Raw genomic sequence first — 22,856 nt, forward strand, 5'->3', positions numbered from 1 at the left:
GGACTATGTGAAAAGACCAAATCTACGTCTGATTGGTGTACCTGAAAGTGATGTGGAGAATGGAACCAAGTTGGAAAACACTCTGCAGGATATTATCCAGGAGAACTTCCCCAATCTAGCAAGGCAGGCCAACGTTCAGATTCAGGAAATACAGAGAACGCCAAAAAGATAGTCCTCGAGAAGAGCAACTCCAAGACACATAATTGTCAGATTCACCAAAGTTGAAATGAAGGAAAAAATGTTAAGGGCAGCCAGAGAGAAAGGTCGGGTTACCCACAAAGGGAAGCCCATCAGACTAACAGCAGATCTCTCGGCAGAAACCCTACAAGCCAGAAGAGAGTGGGGGCCAATATTCAACATTCTTAAAGAAAAGAATTTTCAACCCAGAATTTCATATCCAGCCAAACTAAGCTTCATAAGTGAAGGAGAAATAAAATACTTTACAGACAAGCAAATGCTGACCGATTTTGTCACCACCAGGCCTGCCCTAAAAGAGCTCCTGAAGGAAGCGCTAAACATGGAAAGGAACAACCGGTACCAGCCGCTGCAAAATCATGCCAAAATGTAAAGACCATCGAGACTAGGAAGAAACTGCATCAACTAACGAGCAAAATCACCAGCTAACATCATAATGACAGGATCAAATTCACACATAACAATATTAACTTTAAATGTAAATGGACTAAATTCTCCAATTAAAAGACACAGACTGGCAAGTTGGATAAAGAGTCAAGATCCATCAGTGTGCTGTATTCAGGAAACCCATCTCATGTGCAGAGACACACATAGACTCAAAATAAAAGGATGGAGGAAGATCTACCAAGCAAATGGAAAACAAAAAAAGGCAGGGGTTGCAATCCTAGTCTCTGATAAAACAGACTTTAAACCAACAAAGATCAAAAGAGACAAAGAAGGCCATTACATAATGGTAAAGGGATCAATTCAACAAAAGGAGCTAACTATCCTAAATATATATGCACCCAATACAGGAGCACCCAGATTCATAAAGCAAGTCCTGAGTGACCTACAAAGAGACTTACACTCCCACACATTAATAATGGGAGACTTTAACACCCCACTGTCAACATTAGACAGATCAACGAGACAGAAAGTCAACAAGGATACCCAGGAATTGAACTCAGCTCTGCACCAAGCGGACCTAATAGACATCTACAGAACTCTCCACCCCAAATCAACAGAATATACATTTTTTTCAGCACCACACCACACCTATTCCAAAATTGACCACATACTTGGAAGTAAAGCTCTCCTCAGCAAATGTAAAAGAACAGAAATTATAACAAACTATCTCTCAGACCACAGTGCAATCAAACTAGAACTCAGGATTAAGAATCTCACTCAAAGCCGCTCAACTACATGGAAACTGAACAACCTGCTCCTGAATGACTACTGGGTACATAACGAAATGAAGGCAGAAATAAAGATGTTCTTTGAAACCAACGAGAACAAAGACACAACATACCAGAATCTCTGGGACGCATTCAAAGCAGTGTGTAGAGGGAAATTTATAGCACTAAATGCCCACAAGAGAAAGCAGGAAGGATCCAAAATTGACACCCTAACATCACAATTAAAAGAACTAGAAAAGCAAGAGCAAACACATTCAAAAGCTAGCAGAAGGCAAGAAATAACTAAAATCCGAGCAGAACTGAAGGAAATAGAGACACAAAAAACCCTTCAGAAAATCAATGAATCCAGGAGCTGGTTTTTTGAAAGGATCAACAAAATTGGTAGACCGCTAGCAAGACTAATAAAGAAAAAAAGAGAGAAGAATCAAATAGACACAATAAAAAAGATAAAGGGGATATCACCACCGATCCCACAGAAATACAAACTACCATCAGAGAATACTACAAACACCTCTACGCAAATAAACTAGAAAATCTAGAAGAAATGGATACATTCCTCGACATATACACTCTCCCAAGACTAAACCAGGAAGGAGTTGAATCTCTGAATATACCAATAACAGGAGCTGAAATTGTGGCAATAATCAATAGTTTACCAACCAAAAAGAGTCCAGGACCAGATGGATTCACAGCCGAATTCTACCAGAGGTACAAGGAGGAACTGGTACCATTCCTTCTGAAACTATTCCAATCAATAGAAAAAGAGGGAATCCTCCCTAACTCATTTTATGAGGCCAGCATCATTCTGATACCAAAGCCGGGCAGAGACACAACCAAAAAAGAGAATTTTAGACCAATATCCTTGATGAACATTGATGCAAAAATCCTCAATAAAATACTGGCAAACCGAATCCAGCAGCACATCAAAAAGCTTATCCACCATGATCAAGTGGGCTTCATCCCTGGTATGCAAGGCTGGTTCAATATACGCAAATCAATAAATGTAATCCAGCACATAAACAGAGCCAAAGAGAAAAACCACATGATTATCTCAATAGATGCAGAAAAAGCCTTTGACAAAATTCAACAACCCTTCATGCTAAAAACTCTCAATAAATTAGGTATTGATGGGACGTATTTCAAAATAATAAGAGCTATCTATGACAAACCCATAGCCAATATCATACTGAATGGGCAAAAACTGGAAGCATTCCCTTTGAAAACTGGCACAAGACAGGGATGCCCTCTCTCACCGCTCCTATTCAACATAGTGTTGGAAGTTCTGGCCAGGGCAATCAGGCAGGAGAAGGAAATAAAGGGTATTCAATTAGGAAAAGAGGAAGTCAAATTGTCCCTGTTTGCAGACGACATGATTGTTTATCTAGAAAACCCCATTGTCTCAGCCTCAAATCTCCTTAAGCTGATAAGCAACTTCAGCAAAGTCTCAGGATACAAAATCAATGTACAAAAATCACAAGCATTCCTATACACCAACAACAGACAAACAGAGAGCCAAATCATGAGTGAACTCCCATTCACAATTGCTTCAAAGAGAATAAAATACCTAGGAATCCAACTTACAAGGGATGTGAAGGACCTCTTCAAGGAGAACTACAAACCACTGCTCAAGGAAATAAAAGAGGATACAAACAAATGGAAGAACATTCCATGCTCATGGGTAGGAAGAATCAATATCGTGAAAATGGCCATATTGCCCAAGGTAATTTACAGATTCAATGCCATCCCCATCAAGCTACCAATGACTTTCTTCACAGAATTGGAAAAAACTACTTTAAAGTTCATATGGAACCAAAAAAGAGCCCGCATTGCCAAGTCAATCCTAAGCCAAAAGAACAAAGCTGGAGGCATCACACTGCCTGACTTCAAACTATACTACAAGGCTACAGTAACCAAAACAGCATGGTACTGGTACCAAAACAGAGATATAGATCAATGGAACAGAACAGAGCCCTCAGAAATAACGCCACTTACCTACAACTATCTGATCTTTGACAAACCTGAGAAAAACAAGCAATGGGGAAAGGATTCCCTATTTAATAAATGGTGCTGGGAAAACTGGCTAGCTATATGTAGAAAGCTGAAACTGGATCCCTTCCTTACACCTTATACAAAAATCAATTCAAGATGGATTAAAGATTTAAACGTTAGACCTAAAACCATAAAAACCCTAGAAGAAAACCTAGGCATTACCATTCAGGACATAGGCGTGGGCAAGGACTTCATGTCCAAAACACCAAAAGCAATGGCAACAAAAGCCAAAATTTACAAATGGGATCTAATTAAACTAAAGAGCTTCTGCACAGCAAAAGAAACTACCATCAGAGTGAACAGGCAACCTACAACATGGGAGAAAATTTTCGCCACCTACTCATCTGACAAAGGGCTAATATCCAGAATCTACAATGAACTCAAACAAATTTACAAGAAAAAAACAACTCCATCAAAAAGTGGGCAAAGGACATGAGCAGACACTTCTCAAAAGAAGACATTTATGCAGCCAAAAAACACATGAAAAAATGCTCATCATCACTGGCCATCAGAGAAATGCAAATCAAAACCACTATGAGATATCATCTCACACCAGTTAGAATGGCAATCATTAAAAAGTCAGGAAACAACAGGTGCTGGAGAGGATGTGGAGAAATAGGAACACTTTTACACTGTTGGTATGTGTGTAAACTAGTTCAATCACTGTAGAGGACAGTGTGGTGATTCCTCAAGGATCTAGAACTAGAAATACCATTTGACCCAGCCATCCCATTACTGGGTATATACCCAAATGACTATAAATCATGCTGCTATAAAGACACATGCACACGTATGTTTATTGCGGCATTATTCACAATAGCAAAGACTTGGAACCAACCCAAATGTCCAACAATGATAGACTGGATTAAGAAAATGTGGCACATATACACCATGGAATACTATGCAGCCATAAAAAATGATGAGTTCGTGTCCTTTGTAGGGACATGGATGAAACTGGAAACCATCATTCTCAGTAAACTATCGCAAGAACAAAAAACCAAACACCGCATATTCTCACTCATAGGTGGGAATTGAACAATGAGATCACATGGACACAGGAAGGGGAATATCACACTCTGGGGACTGTGGTGGGGAGGGGGGAGGGGGAAGGGATAGCATTGGGAGATATACCTAATGCTAGATGACGAGTTAGTGGGTACAGCGCACCAGCATGGCACATGTATCCATATGTAACTAACCTGCACAATGTGCACATGTACCCTAAAACTTAAAGTATAATAAAAAAATAAATAAATAAAATAAATAAATAAATTAGTTACATTTATACAAATTATGTACATTTATACAGATATATACATTATAAATATTTGTATAAATGATATATGAGATAAATAAAATAATACTGGCCACTGGAAAAAAAAAAAAAAAAAGAAGTAGCCGGGCGTGGTGGCGGGTGCCTGTAGTCTCAGCACTTTGGAAGGCTGAGGTGGGCGGATCACGAGGTCAGGAGCTGGAGAACATCCTGGCTAACAGGTGAAACCCCGTCTCTACTAAAAGTACAAAAACCAATTAGCCGGGTGCGGTGGCGGGCGCCTGTAGTCCCAGCTACTCCGGAGGCTGAGGCAGGAGAATGGCGTGAACCCAGGAGATGGAGCTTGCAGTTAGCCGAGATCCAGCCGAGATCGCGCCGCTGCACTCTAGCCTGGGCAACACAAGGAGACTCCATCTCAAAGCAACAACAACAACAACAAAAACCAGCTGAGCAGCGCGGGCCTTCTGGCAGCGGGTCCAGCTCCAGGGCGCCGTAGGGCAGCGGCGTGCGGTGTTAGGGTAATAGGACGCAGACGGCGGGGTCGCCGGGGGCTTCGGGGTGGCCTCGGCCCCAGGCCATCCAGCCCTGTGGACCGAATGGAGTCCCGCACGCTGTTGAGGTAGTTGTGGGTTCCCCTGGCCTCGGGCTGGGCGCGGGGTCAGCGCGCCTGCAGGCGGCGCTTGCGGTACGGGCTGGCGAAAGTGGAGACGGACGGCAGGATGGATTCACTTGGCGACATGGCGGGAAGCTGGGAAGAGGGACACCGGTGAGTGGCTGCCCGGGAGGGCTGGTCGGGGCGCGGACAGGCGGGCATGGTTCTGCCAAGGATTTTGCTTTATTTCTCGCAAGATGGGCTTATTTCCTCCTTCCTGCAGTTTATAATTGCATGAATTAGTGCAGTGAATTGAGGATGCAGTAAAAATATCTTCAAAAATTATTAAATTCGTTATTATAAAACACATAGAAGAGTTTATGTGTGTGTATGGAAAGCAGGTATACATCAATAATTCTTAATGAATACAAGAAAGAACTACCAATATTGGGGCAAATTTTTCAAATACAAACATCAGTGAATATAGGCAAGGCCTTTTCTTTTTTATTATTCTATTTTAAGTTCTAGGGTACATGTGCACAACGTGCAGGTTTGTTACATAGGTCGACATGTGCCGGCAACGCCTTTTCAATAATGTCTTACAAGGAGAAACGTGGCTCCTCTAGGTGAGCAGCCCTCAGTGCGCATCTCCCTGAAGTCCACATTGATCCGGCAGAGCTGTGGGGTTCACAGCTCACACTGAGGCATTTAGGGCCTAAACCCCACTTTACTCTTTTGTACAATGAATGGGAAATCAGTGATCTAAATGAGTTTAAATCTTATTAGGGATTCAGACTGCCCTTCAGACTCTGTCTCTATTCCTCCCAGAGCTGGGTTCAACATGAATTCAAATACAAATATGAGACAATGAATTATGGTAGTGACAAAGACCTTCCTTTGAATTTCGGATTTTTCTAGCAGCCCCTTTCTGTTTCCCACCTGCCTTCAACTCTTTCTCCTAAAAAAGTTCAGTTGGGGTGAACGTTTGGTGACTTAGAACATCATTATTTTAACGGGATCCCAAAGCGGTTTTCATTATATGCAAAGCTGCATATTTATTTACATTTTAAAAAATGTTCTAAATTGGTTTCTTATGTCCAAAAGAAGGGGAGCTAGTTATAAGAAAAGAGAACTGAGTAACATAAGAAAGTGCTAATCATTTCAAATTAAAGTGGGAAACATGCAAAGCAGAAAGAATCAATTTCATAAACTCAACAAATTATTAACATAAATAATTCCAAACTCTTGTATCTATATAACATCAGTGATCTGTGAGGGGAAATGAGATTCTGAAGAAAAAGTAAATAATAAGGCCATTTTTCTAAGCCAAAAAAGTTTTTGTCATTAATTGTGGAATTTCACCAATTAATTTTTTTTCAAATAAAACTTTCTTAAACTTTTAGTGCCTACTATTGCTTGTAGGTTAGTAAGCCCTAGCAGAAAACAAAATCATTAATGAAATGGAAAACAAACTTTAATGGGAAATTTATGTAATCTTAATTCTTAACGTGTCTTATGAGTTAATTTTTAAAATGTGAAGGTTTATTCTTGGTGTTTGGTAATTAAGTTTATTAATCTCTCACAAATATGAGGAATTTTATTCCCTAAAGGAACGTGAGGAACACGAGTAGTTCAAGAAAATGCTGAAGATGCGCTTGGCTGGGAAGCTAGGATAGGCTGACGAAGTCAGACTTAGTGTGGGAACCTGGTAAGCAGTGGATCGATGTTAGCTGTTTTCACTTATTGCACTAGTATAATCAGTTTGATGATACATACTTCAGCCCCAGCTGTTACTTAAGACCTGGTTTCACATTTTATGTTCTTTTTCCTGTGCAGGCTGGGAAAGGGTTTCTTCTGTCCATAAAAGCTACTCCAATGGCTGTGAGAGACTTAATTCCAATTCCAGGTGATACAGCCGTCAATCTCCCACTAGCTGTAGGATGGTGTGCTGCAGTTCACAGGTGTGGATGCTCAAGTGGGCTTTCAAAGATGTCATGAGAGGGAGGGTTATTGTATTAGGCACATTTTCCAAATATAGGCATTTCATTGTACAAGACCCCAAATGTGAGAGGGTGTTTGTTTCAGTGTTTTATAGAGTTCCTAATATGCCATCATATATACATTCAGTTGTTTTCAAAATACAGTTTAGTACTTGGCTACTCACAAAGTAATAAAACATTTAAATCACTTAACCATACAATTCTTGATAACCAAAAGGCTTTTCTTTCTATTCAGTAGTTTAACATTCAGCTTTCTTTTTTAGGGCAAAGGAGATAGAAGTGGATGAAATGAGAGAGTATTTTTTTAACTGAACTCTGATTAATGCCAAAAGTGTTCAATCACTATGTGTGGGGAAGTTTCCTGGTACAAAGGAAAAAAAAGGTTGTTCAAACACTTGGCTGTGTTAGTAAGTGGTAAACAGAATTAAACTTTTCTTATGTGAACTCACACATATGTGCTTCATAATATGTCACTCCTATTTAACATCTCTTTCACACACACAGTCATCCCCCCCACACATACCCTTTTGCTAGTCTTCTTCCATTTTGCTTATTAACCAAAAGAAAGAAAAAAATATGGAAGCCTTCTTGCATAGGTTGCGTTAATCAGATGAGTTATTGAAGCCACTCTGTCTAAATATTATTTTCTCTTATTTTTCCTTCATTAGTTTTCCATTCTGTTGTATTTATTTAATTTTTATTTCATTTTCCAGACCTAAGTCAATGTTAGTCTACCACTGTACGTCTGGTAAACTCAATCCCTGCAACCGGAGCAAAATGCATAAGTACTTTAGCCATGTAACTGCATAATTACTAGTGTCTGACACAGAGAAAAAATAGGCAGTGTGTCATGGAGCTTAGAGCCTACATGGGGAGAAAGACAAAAAGTAAGCAAAGAGACAAAATAATGAGAAATTGTAAGTGTGTGGTAGTTAACTAGAATGTACTGTGGTTACCAAGGAAAGCAGTCATTGGGAACACATACGTGATTGTAAGCAGTAGGGGGTCCATTGGCTATAGAGATTTTAAAAAACAATGATGAAATAAAGCAAAAGTTGACAGTTATAGAAAATCTCAGTGATAAAATACTGAAATACTCCTCCCTGCTGGGGCAGTGGGTCCTATACACACCCCTTCCCTTCTTGATATGTCACTGAGAATGCAACGTGATCAGTGACCAATGAGATTTAGAAAAGTCGGGTGATCTTATTCCTTCCTTATTGAGTGTGTAATACTGATCACTAATTTATGCAACTTGTTTCTCTTGGATGTGCATTAACTACTCTACTAGTGATTTGTAAAAGTGAATAGGAATCACTATGGGAAAATAAAAACAACACGCAGATTCCATGGACCCTGGGACCAAGGTCTTGGGTGATGCTGAGGAAACTATATTTTTAATAAGCATCTAAATGATTCTTGATGCTTGGGGAAATGCTCTTTGAGAAACCCTGTACTATACAAATGATTAATTTGTCTGAATGTAAGGGATTTAATCTGGTCAATGTACAAAAACCATGGAAATCAATTTGAGTACAACTTAAACATCTAATGATGGTAGAAGATAAAAGTAGGGAGTTTTGCTATTCTGTAGGATTTCTTAGTACCTACTAACTAACGCACCCCTTCTATCCCTGTTACATAGGTACCACTAGCTCTTCATATTCCAATGATAAGCCATGGTACCGCACTGAAAGTTCTATTGCAGGGCAGCTAGACACTGTGGCTCATTTATATATTGTGGCTTTGAATTGGGAAATGTTTTTCCAGGAATGAGAAATACCTGGCCTGCATGTTTCCTCTACCTCTCTCACACCTATAGCAAATACTGTGGGCTGATATGACATTGGTTATCCCTGTGCCAAGGCTCTGTTCTAGATTCCCTTCTAACACAGCATTTCTGGAAGCTATTACCATTAATTTGATGTTGCATTCAAATTAAAGTCATTTGTGTTTCCTATCAGGGACTCTTAGGAGGGATAAGAATGCTGCCTACTGGGAGCAGTAGCCATGTTAACAGGAGGTTGAGCATATATAGTCTCAGGTGATATTACAAGGAGTGATAGACAGCTGGGTGGGTGAACATAGGCTGTCTCTCCATAGAATTGTCTCCTTTAGTGTCCCTTAAGAAGAGTTTTTAATATCCTGCATATAGGTCTTAAGCATCTTTTATCAGATTTATACCTAGTGCCCAGGTAATTGATGTTTCTTTTTTTTTTTTTTTTTTTACTAATTTAAATGTCTTTTGTAAAAATATATTTTCTAATTGTGGATGATGTCAAATGCAATTGATTTTTGTATATTGACCTTATATTCAGCTATCTTGCTAAACTTATTATTGCTAGAAATTGTATAAAATTTCCTCATGATTTCCTATGTAGACAGTTAATCTGCAAAAATACCAGTATTAGCCCCATTTTTTCAAGCTTTAGGTCTTTATTTTTCTCGTTGATGGCACCATCTCAGCTTACTGCAAGCTCTGCCTCCTGGGTTCACACCATTCTCCTGCCTCAGCCTCCCGAGTAGCTGGGACTACAGGCACCTGCCACCACACCTGGCTAATTTTTGTATTTTTAGTAGAGACAGTGTTTCACCGTGATAACCAGGATGGTCTCGATCTCCTGATCTCATGATCCACTTGCCTTGGCCTCTCAAAGTCCTGGGATTACAGGTGTGAGCCACTGCGCCCAGCCTTCTTGTTGAACTTCTACTATAATGGTGAATAAAAATGGCAATAGTAGGTATTATTGTCTTGCTGCTCATTTTAAGCAGAAGACTTCAAATATTAAATTCACCTGCCATTTTTAGGATAAACCCAACTTGGTCATGCCATGTTATCTTTTTTTATATTTTGTTTAATTCAGTTTGCTAATCATATAGTTCCCTTGTTTTTCTATTCTCTGAAAGTGCTTTTGTAATAGTGGAGTAATCTATTCCTCGAAAACTTGGGAAAAGCACCTTTAAATTATCTGGATTTGTAATTTTTTGTGAGAATATTTTTTATTGCTTCAGTGTCTTTAATAGTTAAAGAATTTTGCAGCCTTCATTTTCTGCTGGAATCAGTTTTAGTAAATTATATTTGTCTCTTTTTCTAAGATTTTGTCTGTTTTAACATGTGTTTACATTCATTTTTTTATATTAATATTTTTGTCTTAAACTGTATCTGTAATTATGCTTCTTTTTTAATTCATAATATTTGTGTGTCTTCTCTTTTCTTCTCAGCTAGTCTCCAAAGGGTTTATTTTATTTCTTTTTTTCAAAGAACCAACTTCTTCGGGCTTTATTGACTTTTTTCTTTGTTCTTTTTTTTTTTTTTTGAGATGGAGTCTCGCTCTTGTTGCCTAGGCTGGAGTACAATGGCATTTTCTTGGCTCACCACAACCTCTGCCTCCCGGGTTGAAGCAGTTCTCCTGCCTCAGCCTCCTGAGTAGAGTAGCTGGGAATACAGACATGTGCCACCACACCTGGCTAATTTTGTGTTTTTAGTAGAGACGGGGTTTCTCCGTGTTGATCAGGCTGGTCTTGAACTCCCGATTACAGGCATGAGCCACCGCGCCCAGCCTATTGACTCTTTATTATGCTGCTTTGTTTTCTATTGCATAGATGTATTGCCTTATGTCTTTTTTCCCCTTCCTCCTGTTGTCTTTGATTATGTTTTTCTTCTCTTTAACTTAGAAATATAGCCCATGAATATTTGGCTTGTCTAATACATCATTTATGGCTTTATATTTCCCTCAATGCCACTTTGACTGTATCCCACACATTTTGTTGTATAATGTTTATGTTATCATTACTCTCTAATCCTTAAACATTTTTCATTTGAATTTCTTCTTTGACCTATGAGGATGTAGAGTCCAGTTTTCAACTGCCAAATTACATTTTCTACATGTGCATGAGTTTCTACTTGTCCCTCACATCAGACAGATAGTAGCTTAATGGTTAAAAGTCTTGAGCTTTGAGATGTAATAGACTTGGATTCAAATCATAGCTCATTCACTCACTCTTGTATTCATTAAATAGGCATTATTCTTGGTGCTGAGGATGTATCACTAAACAGAAATCCATGCTCACATAGATCTTATATTCTGGTATGCATCCCACCATTTAGTAGACTCCACTACTTATTAGTTGTATCAGTTGGAAAAAGTCTCTCAGTTTCTCCCTGTAGATCAATTTTTTTTATCTGTCAATGAGAATAATAATTATTCTATTCTAGGGAGCTCTTCGGAGAACGTAGTGAGATAAAGTGCTTAGTACAGTGGTTAGAACAGTGAACATTTTAATAAATGCTTGCTATTACCATATGGACAGCTTTCTCAGAAAGCCTTTCCTAACCCAGCCCCACCCCTCCCCTTCCTGGCACCCAGACAGAGCTAGATGCTTCTTTTGTGTTCCTCCAGAGCATATTGTACTGGCCTCTAGCAGAATACTCAGGCAAAAGATTGTAATCATGAATTGTCCACATCTCCCACCAGACTGCCAGTTCTTTAAAGACAAAGAATATATCGTATGTAATTTTTTTTACCTCAGCATCTACCACAGTGCCTGGCAAGTGTTAAATGGTAAATAAATATATTTGAAATGACTAAAGGAAGGATTGATACAGATTTAGGAAAAGGAAAGTAAGTGTATGTTGCTGAGATATTTATTGATTCATTCAGTCAAAAAATGTTCATTAGGCACTGATTACCAGTCAGCCACTTTTTAAGGTACTGTGTAGGTTCAAACAAAACAGACAAAATTTTGTTATGGTACTTAAATCTTAGAAAGGAGAAATATACATCAGATATGGTTGAGTGATTGCAGAAAAATAAAACAGATTAAAGAAGTAAACAGTATTGTGGGAAGGCTGCTATTTGATATGTGATGGCCAAAGAAAGTCTCTCTGATAAGGTGTCATCTTAGTAGAGACCTGCAAGAAGTGAGAGGACAAATCAGAGGGACACGTGGATGAAATATTCCAAGTTGAAGAAACAGTAAGTGCTGAAGTTCTTTAATCATATTCAAGGACAGCAAGGAGGCCAGTATGGCTGCAGCAGAAGCACTGAGAGGGAGAGCGGTAAGAGGTGAAGTCAGAGTGGTGGGCAGAGAGAGTGAGGATGCAGAGAGTGCAAGCCCTTGCAGACCATGGCTTTGCCTCTAAATGAGAAGAGATTCCATTGAAGGGCTGTGAATGGGGACATTCCTGTAATACACTCTGAGTTACATTTTACAAGAATCCCTCTGGCTGCTACATGGAGGTCCGACTAGGGTTACAGGGGTAGTGGCAGAGACCACTTAGGACAGTATTGCAACATTCCAGGCTACAGTAGTGGTTTGGATCAGAGAGCTAGCAGGTGGAAATTATGATTCTGGGTATTTTTCAAACAGAGAGCTGATAGATTTTGTTCAATTGTGTGTGGGTTGTTAAAGAAAGAGAAGAATCAAGGATAACCCCAAAGTTTTTGGCTGAACTACTAAACAAATTGAATTAGCATTTGGTTAGAGGTAGAAGACTGGTGAAATAGCAAGTTTGTGTATGTATTGGGAGGGGGGTGGTTAGCAGTGGGTGTATCAGGAGGCCCATTTTAGAGCTGTTAAATGTGAATGTCTCTTACACCTCCAGGTGGAAATGTTGAACAAGTATATGGATATATAGATCAGAACATCAGTGTTGAGATCAGAATCTCTTATGCTATCAACCTGTACATAACTTTCTTATTTACCACCATCTTTTTAAAGTATAAATCCCTATGGAACAGATGATTCTTGTGAATCTTCTCTGAAGAGGAGTTATGTTTTTCAGATAGATTTTTAGCTGGCATTTTTTAAAGTAGGGCAATAATCGTATTACTATAATAACTGACATCATAATTGAATAATGAGCTTAGGCATATGCTTTGCAAAAACCTACATACCTTAATTAAAATTGAATTCAAATGAGTACCTTTTCGAAAGAACTACTGAATTCACAAATGTACATAAAAAGTTCTTAATTAAGCTTAATCTAAGTATTAATATAAAAAGAAAAACACTATTATGAATAAAACCCTGGATACCAGAGTGGACAATTGAGTCTGACATATTCCTGGAGAAATATTTAAAGTAAGCTAAAACAAGAAAATCTTGCCTTTAGAATTTTTTAGTTAAACTTTTAAAAAAGATTCAAATAAAATGTTAAGAAACTTTCTAAATGGTTCTGAAAGTAATGGCCCAGCCAGGGAAATAAAGTTTCTAGCCTGTGTCTTGGGGCTTTCAGAATAGACTAGGTAACCTTAGAATTAAATGTGGATTTATGTTTTTCTGAAGAGTACCCCCTTTTGTTGACTACATGTGCTTCCCCAAGAATTTGTTTTAGAGTAGGTGTTTCAAATAAAGGGTCCAATTCTTAACCCATTCACATTGTTTCATTTTGCAGATAACCAGTTATCTAGCATAAAAATCTTTACGTTGTTCTCAGAAATTGATTCTTGACTCTACACAGCAAATCCTTCATCTTTATTGTTCTGACCCATTATAAATACCTTCCAGTGTGATGGGCTTATATTCTCCTATTCTCCTCTAGCACTTACTCTCTTTTTTTCCCCAGGATTCCAGGTCTTGGCAACCTGTGAAATTCCAATTCCATTTGCGAGAGCTTTGAGGAGGCCATATGCTGATTTCACCGCAAGCAACTTCACAACCCAGTACTGGAATGCCATCAGCCAGCAGGCCCCTGCCATCATCTGTGACTTCTATCTGTGGCTCACTGGAAGGAAACCCAGGTGAGAAGCTGAGTCAATGGCTTTGAGAATGTCACTGCATTTGGGAGATTGAGGCCCCAAAGTCTTTAGGGCTTCCTTCAGCCGAGGATTAAAGGAGACAACTGAATCTGACCCATATATACAGATTGAACACACCTACTCTGAAAATGCAAAATCTGAAATTCTCCAAAATCCAAAATGTTTTGAGTGCTGACATGATGCCACAAGTGGAAAATTCCACACATCTTACCTCATGCGATGGGTCACAGTCAAAACACATTCAAAACTTTGTTTCATGCATAAAATTATTTAAAATATTGTATAAGATTACCTTCAGGTTATGTGTATGTGGCTAAGTGTGTATGAAGCATAAGTGAATTTTGTGTTTAGACATGGCTCCCATTCCCAAGATACCTCATTACATAGAAGCAAATATTCCAAAATCTGAAAACAGTTGAAACCCAACACACTTCTGACCCAAGCATTTCAGATAAAGGATACTCAACCTGTATAAGTTTTGAACAAACAAAGCAGTCATAGTGAGAAGCCACAGAAGCCTCCTACATTAAAAATGCTCCAGCATAATAAAGGAAGGTAAATGTTAAAGCACCTGCTTGATGAATTCAGCAAGTGATCATTCACGCAAAAAGAAAAGCAACTGAGACTCTGTCGCTAGGGTTTTTCAAATAGGTAGAGAATCTTAAATATCCAGTAATGATGACAACCTCACTTACTGGGAGCTTACTCGTGGGGCTAAGGAGGATGCATGATGATCCCATTTTTATTGTCACAGCTACCAAAGGAAGATACCCTCATCAACCCAATTTTACAAATGGAGAAATAGAAGCTAAGGGAAGAATCTGAAGTAGTCTCAAAGGCAGTGACAGGAAGGATGTGGAGAAAGCTGAGTGTCAAAGTCAGTATTCATGACTAGATTTACTGCTACTTAGAGATGAATGAAGAAATCAGAGGGAACGCAGTGTGCTGATGCTAAAGCAGCTGTCACCACCCAGCTGTGTGACATAGGACATCTTCTTTCTCTGTCTCACTTGAATAATATGATGTGTCAGAGGAGACATGATTGTAATTGCCTAAAGCAATTCTTGTGATCAAGAATCAGAAGCATGAACAGTATTGCTCTCTGTGTTAGCCCCTTTATAAGGGAGGAAGTCATCTTCAGCATGTTGAATTGTCATCTTTCTTGGCAGTGCAAATGACTAAAACTTAGCCAATGTAGAGTTTGTCCAAATTTGGAGCAAAGTGAAAGGAAAACATTGTGATTATGGGGAAAATATTTGTATGGGACTATTAAATAAAGACACGAAAAGAAGAAAACCCAAATATTATAGGCAGAAATGCTAAACGTTATAAAATATATCAGGATTGGAAGAAGGCATGGATAAAGAACAAAGTTCAGTTAGGAAAGAGAAACACAGAAGGAAGAGACACAATAGAAGTCATTATGTATTCTGTGAGAAGTCAGACAGTAAGATTTGTGGGAAATGGGTTGGTTTGTTGTATGGTATGTATTTTAGCAACAATCTTTATGGCAGAGAAAGCTAAAATCCCTTAGCTTGCGTGAATGATCACTTGCTGAATTCCTCAAGGTAGGCATGATGAAGGAGGGTTTAGAGGAGACACAGACACAATGAACTGACCTAGATAGAAAGCCTTAGTATACTCAGCTAGGAATAGTGATTCTGAGGACACACTGTGACCTGACTGTGTCATTACATGTATGGTAGTGATGGGGATGATAGAAGGAAGAACTGATGGCATATTTTCACCCCCACAAAAATCAGTTAAATATTGGGACACTAACCTTCCAGGTCAAGAAAAGTCACATGCCATAGCCATGGTATTGCACATCATTCATCTTGCATTCTTTGAGAATAAGAAGATAAGTAAGTAGTTCAGAAGTGGGAAGCTTTGTCCAGGCCTGTGTGTGAACCCAATGTTTTGTTTAGAAATAGAACAAGTAAGTTCATTGCTATAGCATAACACAAAATTTGCTTAAGTGGTGGTCAGCAAATCCTTGAATGCTGCTTAATGTGACGAGGTTGGTAAAATCCTTTGTGCAACACTCTTACTCCCTGAATGTTTTGCTGTGCTGGGGCCTGTGCGTGCCAGGCAAGGCCAAGATGGCTCAAAGAGCAACCAGCCACCTCCTGCTGGCAGGATTTGTTTTTGCATCCTGTGAAGAGCCAAGGAAGCACCAGGGCATAAGTCTACTCACTTATATCTGTTTGTCTGGAACATAACCCATGTTTGTTTTTACAACAAATAAAATTGATGTTGAATAAAAACTGAGTGGTCATTGTCATTAATCTTTGAACCCAGATTAACCTTTTGGTCATACCTAGTCTAAGAGAAAAGAGATATTCTTAGCAATAAATACAGAGCCCAGCTATGTCAGTGAAGATCTCAAGTGCATAGACAGTAGTATAGGGAAGAGTCAGAGGCCAAAAAGACAGGATGGCAGACATTGAACAGAGGAGAGTGTGGTGTTTGCCTTTGCATCAACTGAGATTATGGAATAACACCTGAGGCTTGGGGAGAGCACCTACAAGATACCAATAAAGCATTCTAAGAACATCTATGAAGTGAGAAGATTTGAATTACTGTTGTTCTTGTGATTACGATTGTATTTATGGTTGTTACTTCATTTGTATTAATCACCTATGTGCCCAAGTGTAATCATGAAGTTAGATTTTTCCCAGATTTTTTTATTAGACTCAAGAATTCCCATAGACAAGGGCAATGTCACTATCCTATTTATACATTTCTTCTCTCAGTTCTGCAGAGCCAAAATATAGAGTCCAATCTTTTAGACAGGTTATGCAATAAAGGCTGACTTGGATTATCTAACTGGTACATGAGGCCCCGTGTGGTATTTTACTCCAGAGGAAATTGGCACCTGTATATAATTGTAGTTAAGTTGATCCCTTGATATCAGAAAAGTTTCTGCTGTGCAGTCCTTTTTGATGATTTAATAATATACATCCTCATTTTAGACAGTACCAGTGGCCATAGATGTACTTGGCAGCAGAATATTACAGATTGTAAACCTTGAATCTGCGTTTTAGTAGCAAGAGCATTTGGAGTCTTGTGCTTCCCTTGTAGACATCTTCTTAACATCTACATCCTATCTTTTGTCTACTGTTGTTACTGCTACTAGTTCCATAGACATTCTAATTTTCATTTGGGATATACATTTTTGTTATTTGTAAGCTCCCTCTTCTTTTTCATTTTTTCACCCCCTTTCAGACTGTTCTAAAATCAGAAAGGAAATTCTCCTCCATGAGCATGTATATGTTTTTGGCTCTTGGAACTTGAGATGGTGCAAGTAAGTACAAGCACATTTTCCAGATAAGTCATGTGAAGTGATTTACATTTCATAATATGATCATTTCTGATTGATCTTATCTATTAAGACCACCCATAGAGATGGCTGTAATGAATTAAGGACATCAAACAATGTCAAGTTGTTCATTGCATGTATTTCAGAACATTGCCGAGATAAAGCCAGGTGGAGTCATTAATTTCACCAGCTGGTTATTTCCTTGTTGCAGTGCCAAAGATTGTCATTTTTGAATTAAAGCCTCTCGTTTTTCTAACTCATCTTTCATTGTTGATCATGGCAAGTGAATAATTAATGAATGTATATGTTTAGGTTGTGAGAAATTTAAAACACACCCTAAGAGTTGTAATGTTGATTGCTTTTAAATGTTGTAATGGTTTTGAGAGTGTCTGCTAATGATTCCTTAATTACATACTTGCTTTTCTTAGAAAATCAACTCATTTCATTGGGATTAATTTTCTCTTAAACATTTAAATTCATATTTTAATAAATCACTATGCGTGGGATTCCATTATATATTTGAAAAGATCAAGTTCAATTTTTTTACCCAGGTAACATACACAATGGCTCAAGATTTGTGTTCTTTGATCTCACAATTTAAAAAAATATGCATTAAGCACCATGGAAATCCCAGCAACTTCAGCAAGAAAGAGTCTTTGTTCCATAGTTTCTTATGCTTGATAAATATGTGGACTAAAATAAATGGAATATCTTAATTCAGTTTTTGCTTCATGAGACTGGTTGAGTGAACATAGGCCTAGTGCTTTGACAATTGGCCTATTGTAGAAGATTGATATTCTAGTAGCCTAAATAGAATCCATTTCTTATAAGAACATATATATTTTGGAAAATGTGGTATTTCTCAGAAAACTGCTGAAATGAATTATGTATCTTTTCTATCTTTACTTCTATTATTTTCAAAGATCTAAAGCTTTCACTTGAAAATTAGTCTTTTGGAAAAAAAGACATTGAAACTAGTGTTAAATTATATTTCATTGAGGTAATGAATATGAAGATTCATTTGCTGTAATCTCCTTGTGATCTTCTAAAGTAGTTTCTTGTGCTTTTAAAAATAACACTATAATGGTCTATATGTGTATCAGTTTTTACAGTAATTTGTCTGAACTTTAGCTTATACCAGTGTGCATGAAGAACCAAGTGCAGTCTGAATTAGCACAATGCAAATAGAAAACCGACCTTTTATTTTCCTCACAAAATAATATCTAATATAAACCTTATGTAAAATAAAGAATTTTTAAGTGCTTGTAAATTAATAACAAAATCATACATAATGTCAGTGGAGGAGAAAAGTTAAGGATTTTATATCACATTAAAATGCATTTCTAAATTGACATAGTATTGTTATAAAACATATTCTTGAATATTGTATCAGAATTTATCACCACTATTGAAGTCAAAATAAAGATGGATCTCTAAAGTATACAATTTATTTGGGAATCACAGAATTGTAGTTCTGAACAAAACTGAAAACCACGGTGGTCTTCTATATGTGTGAAGGACAAAGAGAAGATTGGGGGTTTACTAGCAAGGGAAATGCTACATATTGTTTTGAAAGAAAGCTCACGGACACTAGAGAAGATTTTGGGAGCTGGTCAAACAAGCCTAATGGGAGACAAATCTTTTGAGACTTCCCAGGAGCCCAACTAGAAAATCCCTTAGTCAATTTTAGGTGAAAAAGGCTTAAATTTGAATTTGATTCTGGGGAAGTTTGTCATTTGTTTGGATTCAAAAAGCCTAAAAATATTTAATTAAAGTAGAATTACATATCCTTGAGAGATAATGGTCACTTATTTAATCAGAGTAATAATGGAAAGACTTCAAAAACAAATTCAAAAGTTACATAGTCAAGAGAAAAAAAATACTTAGACCTGTATTAGAGATGACTTAGTTTTTTCAGGTGGTCAAAACCCGAATGAAGACAGCCCAAACCACAAGAAGCTATCTTAAAACATACAATATCTGCTTGTTAGGTAGAATACTTAGAGAGAGAGAAAAAAACCTTTTGTAATATGACCATTTCTCTTGGTATATGCCCTTTTGCATAAACTGGAAATTAAACCCCATGAAAAACTACTTTAATTCAATTAGACTCTGGAAGAGTGTGTGTCTAAGGTTATAAGTAAACCATATTATAGAATAATAATACACACACACACACACACACACACACACACACATAAGTAGTACCTCCACCCGGGGAAATGGATGGCTTTTAGAAAAAGTAAGAGCATGTGAAATTTCCTGGTTACATAGAACAATTGGGATACATCAGGAAAAGCCAAGAGTACAGAATTAATCTATACTGGAAAAACATTGTTTTTTCCAGTTTTTTTGAGACAAACATTCTCAGTGTCAGGTTATAATACCTGAGTGCAAAGTGGGGAAAAATGCAATAGAAACTGACAAAAAAAAAAAAAAATTGAGACAGTCACCACTTTAGTTAAGCAAAAAGATGTACTGTTTTAAGGAGAGACGTAAGAAGAGCAGAGGGCATTGATGTATTAACTGCAAATTACACGTAGTGAGATGCATAAAAAGCCAAACCTTTGAGATTAAATCTGAAAAACTTTAAGAGGAAAACTCTACCTCCTGAAATGAAGCGATCACTTATTTTTCTTTATTGCTGCTTCTAAAAAGAGGATACATGTACAGAATGTGCAGGTTTGTTGTATAGGTATACGTGTGCCATGGTGGTTTGCTGCACCTATTGACCCGTCCTCTAAGTTCCCTCCCCTCACCCCCATATCCCCCAACAGACCGTGGTGTATGTTGTTCGCCTCGCTGTGTCCATGTGTTCTCAACGTTCAACTCCCACTGAATGAGAACATGCAGTGTCTGGTTTTCTGTTCTTGTGTTACTTTGCCAAGGATGATGGCTTCCAGTTTCATCCATGTCCCTGCAAAGGACATGCTCTCATGTCCTGCGTAGTATTCCATAGTGTATATGTAACATATTTTCTTTATCCAGTCTATCATTGATGGGCATTTGGGTTGGTTCCAGTCTTTGCTATTGTACTGCAATAAGTAGAATGATTTATATTCCTTTGGGTATATACCCAGTAATGGGATTGCAGGGTCAAATTGTATTTCTGGTTTTAGATACTTGGGGAATCACCATGCTGTCTTCCACAATGATTAAACTAATGTATATCCTCACCAACAGTGTAAAAGCATTCCTATTTCTCTACAGCCTCACCAGCATCTATTGTATCCTGACTCTTTTAAATAATCACCATTCTGACTGGCATGAGATGGTCTCTCATTGTGGTTTTGATTTGCATTTCTCTGATGATCAGTGATGTTGAGCTTTCTTTCATATGTTTGTTGGCCAACTTCTTTTGAGAAGTGTCTGTTCATATCCTTTGCCCACTTTTTAATGATATTATTGCTCATATTAACTTTGAAATGACTGAAAATTCAAAATAAAGACAAGAAAGATAAAATTATATTTTTTAAGTTATAGGTATGAAGTATTTTTGAAAAGAAAGAAATCTCTAGATTATATATATACGTATGTGTATATATTTATATGTGTGTATATATAATATATATATTGCTTTCAAAAAAAAATTATTAGAGTCAAAATAGTACCATCTCCAGATGTTTTTATTTAGCTTGGTATCTAAAATCATTTAGGTGACCCATTCCCATATTTGGAGAATTTTTAAAATTTGTTGTCTACATCTGTGATATTCAGTATAGTAGCCACTAGCTACTTAACTTTTAATCAGTTATAATTAAATGAAATTTAAAATTCAGTTCTTCCAACATACTAGCTACATTTCAAGTGCTCAATAGACGCACTTGGCTAGTGGCTACTTTATTGGACAGGGCAGGTACAGAACATTTCCATTATCACAGAATATTTAACCAGACAGTATTGATCTAAATGGTTTTTTTTTCTTTTTTTAACTGGAGTGCAGTGGTGCAATCTCAGCTCACTGCAACCTCTGCCTCCCAGGTTCAAGCAATTTTCTACCTCAGGCTCCGAAGTAGCTGGGATTATAGGCGCCCACCACCACACCCAGCTAATTTTTAAATTTTTAATAGAGACAGGATTTCACCATCTTGGCCGGGCTGTTCTTGAACTCCTGACTTCATGATCCACCAGCCTTGGCCTCCCAAAGTGCTGGGATTACAGGCACGAGCCATTGCACCAGGCCAAGTATCTTGTAGAGAAAATTTATATTATGATTCAGATTTCCATGTTGCCCATCTTTTTTATTAATCTTATAGACACTTATTGGAGTGCTTATTATGTCTTAAGTGCATGAGAAGTGCAAAGAGTATAAAGACAAAAATGATGTAGCCAAATCAAGGGGTGGAGACAGACATTTAAAACATAATTGCAACCCAACATGAATTCTCCAGGGAGAGGAGAGCAAAGGACAATGAAGGCAGAAAGAATCACGCTTGCAAATCCATGAACGGTGTGGGTGTGTTTGGGAAACTCTGGGTAATTTATTTAGCCCTAGACAAGTAAAAATAAGGACTAGAAAGGTATGCTGAGGCCAGATCTTGAAAGATTTCAAATAACTGCAGTCAGGTTACACTCCATTGAATGAAAACCCAGTTGAAACTGGTTTAAAACACAAAGGTGGTGTATTGATGTACAATGGAAAAAATCCAGCACTAGAGTGGTGAGCAGCTGTGATTCAACTAGAACTCTGGCTGCCTTGGTTTTTGAATCTCTCAACTCTGCCACTTTGTTCTGGTTTTATCCCCATGATGAATAAGATATTTGCTGTAGCTTCAAGCTTTGCACACATAATATGGCAATCTTTGGATGAAGAGAGGCTGGCCCTCTCCAAGATTTTCTCCCAAGATTGATGAAACTTGTTTTCTAAAAACCCTCAGCAAGTTTCCCTCCCATCGCATCAGCTTAGTTAAGGTTACCTGTCCACTTCTGGCCAGCCCCTGTGGCCTGAGATTATGCCATGTACTAATTTGTTGAGAAACCTCAGACATAAGCCAATCACTGTCTAGAATGTAAGAGTGCATGGAGATCAATCTGCTTTCCTCTGAAGCTGGGGTGAGATTATGTGTTTCTGAGGCAAGGTCGCTACTGGAGAAGGGTGAATACCTGCGTGATAATTCAGAACTCATCAAGAGATAGAAGACTGGGTGTTAGGGGGTTAGCATTCTGAGTGGAGCATGGTTTCTGGAGTCAGACCTGAGTTGGTGTCCTTTATCCACACTGCGTGGTGTAACTTTATGTAACTGAGCCTCAGTTTCCAAATGGAGATTATAATGGTCATTGTCTTTCGTACCGTTGTGAGATGTAAAGGGGTTAACACAGAAAAGGCACTTAGAATAGTGCCTGAACCACAGTAAGCACTCAGCAAATATTAGCTTTAAATTCATACTCAAATATGGGAGGGAGTTTGAGCTTTATCTTTTAGAGTCTGACACTCCCATTGAAGGTCTTTTGTATCTTGACAGCTAGAAGATTTCCTACTACTTAAATAA

At 38.0% G+C, this 22,856-nt stretch overlaps 1 long non-coding RNA gene across 9 annotated transcripts in view; it reads left to right on the forward strand.

Annotated features, from left to right (window-relative positions):
• The window catches only part of LOC134808038 (uncharacterized), a 31,887-nt gene extending 15,575 nt beyond the window's left edge, over positions 1-16,312 (forward strand). For 4 of the 9 annotated variants that reach the window (XR_010150036.1, XR_010150030.1, XR_010150028.1 and 1 more), the window contains 4 exons: positions 6,895-6,992; positions 7,121-7,245; positions 13,853-14,027; positions 14,800-16,312. This is a non-coding gene — a long non-coding RNA (uncharacterized LOC134808038). Of the gene's footprint in view, positions 1-6,894; positions 6,993-7,120; positions 7,246-7,547; positions 7,692-7,997; positions 8,172-13,852; positions 14,394-14,799 lie in introns of those variants that run through there. The other 5 variants (XR_010150031.1, XR_010150032.1, XR_010150034.1 and 2 more) reach the window with 3 other exon arrangements.
• The last annotated feature ends 6,544 nt before the right edge of the window (positions 16,313-22,856 follow it).

The sequence above is a fragment of the Pan troglodytes genome, chromosome 13 (genome assembly GCF_028858775.2).
Source record: "Pan troglodytes isolate AG18354 chromosome 13, NHGRI_mPanTro3-v2.0_pri, whole genome shotgun sequence".
Lineage (NCBI taxonomy): Eukaryota > Metazoa > Chordata > Mammalia > Primates > Hominidae > Pan > Pan troglodytes.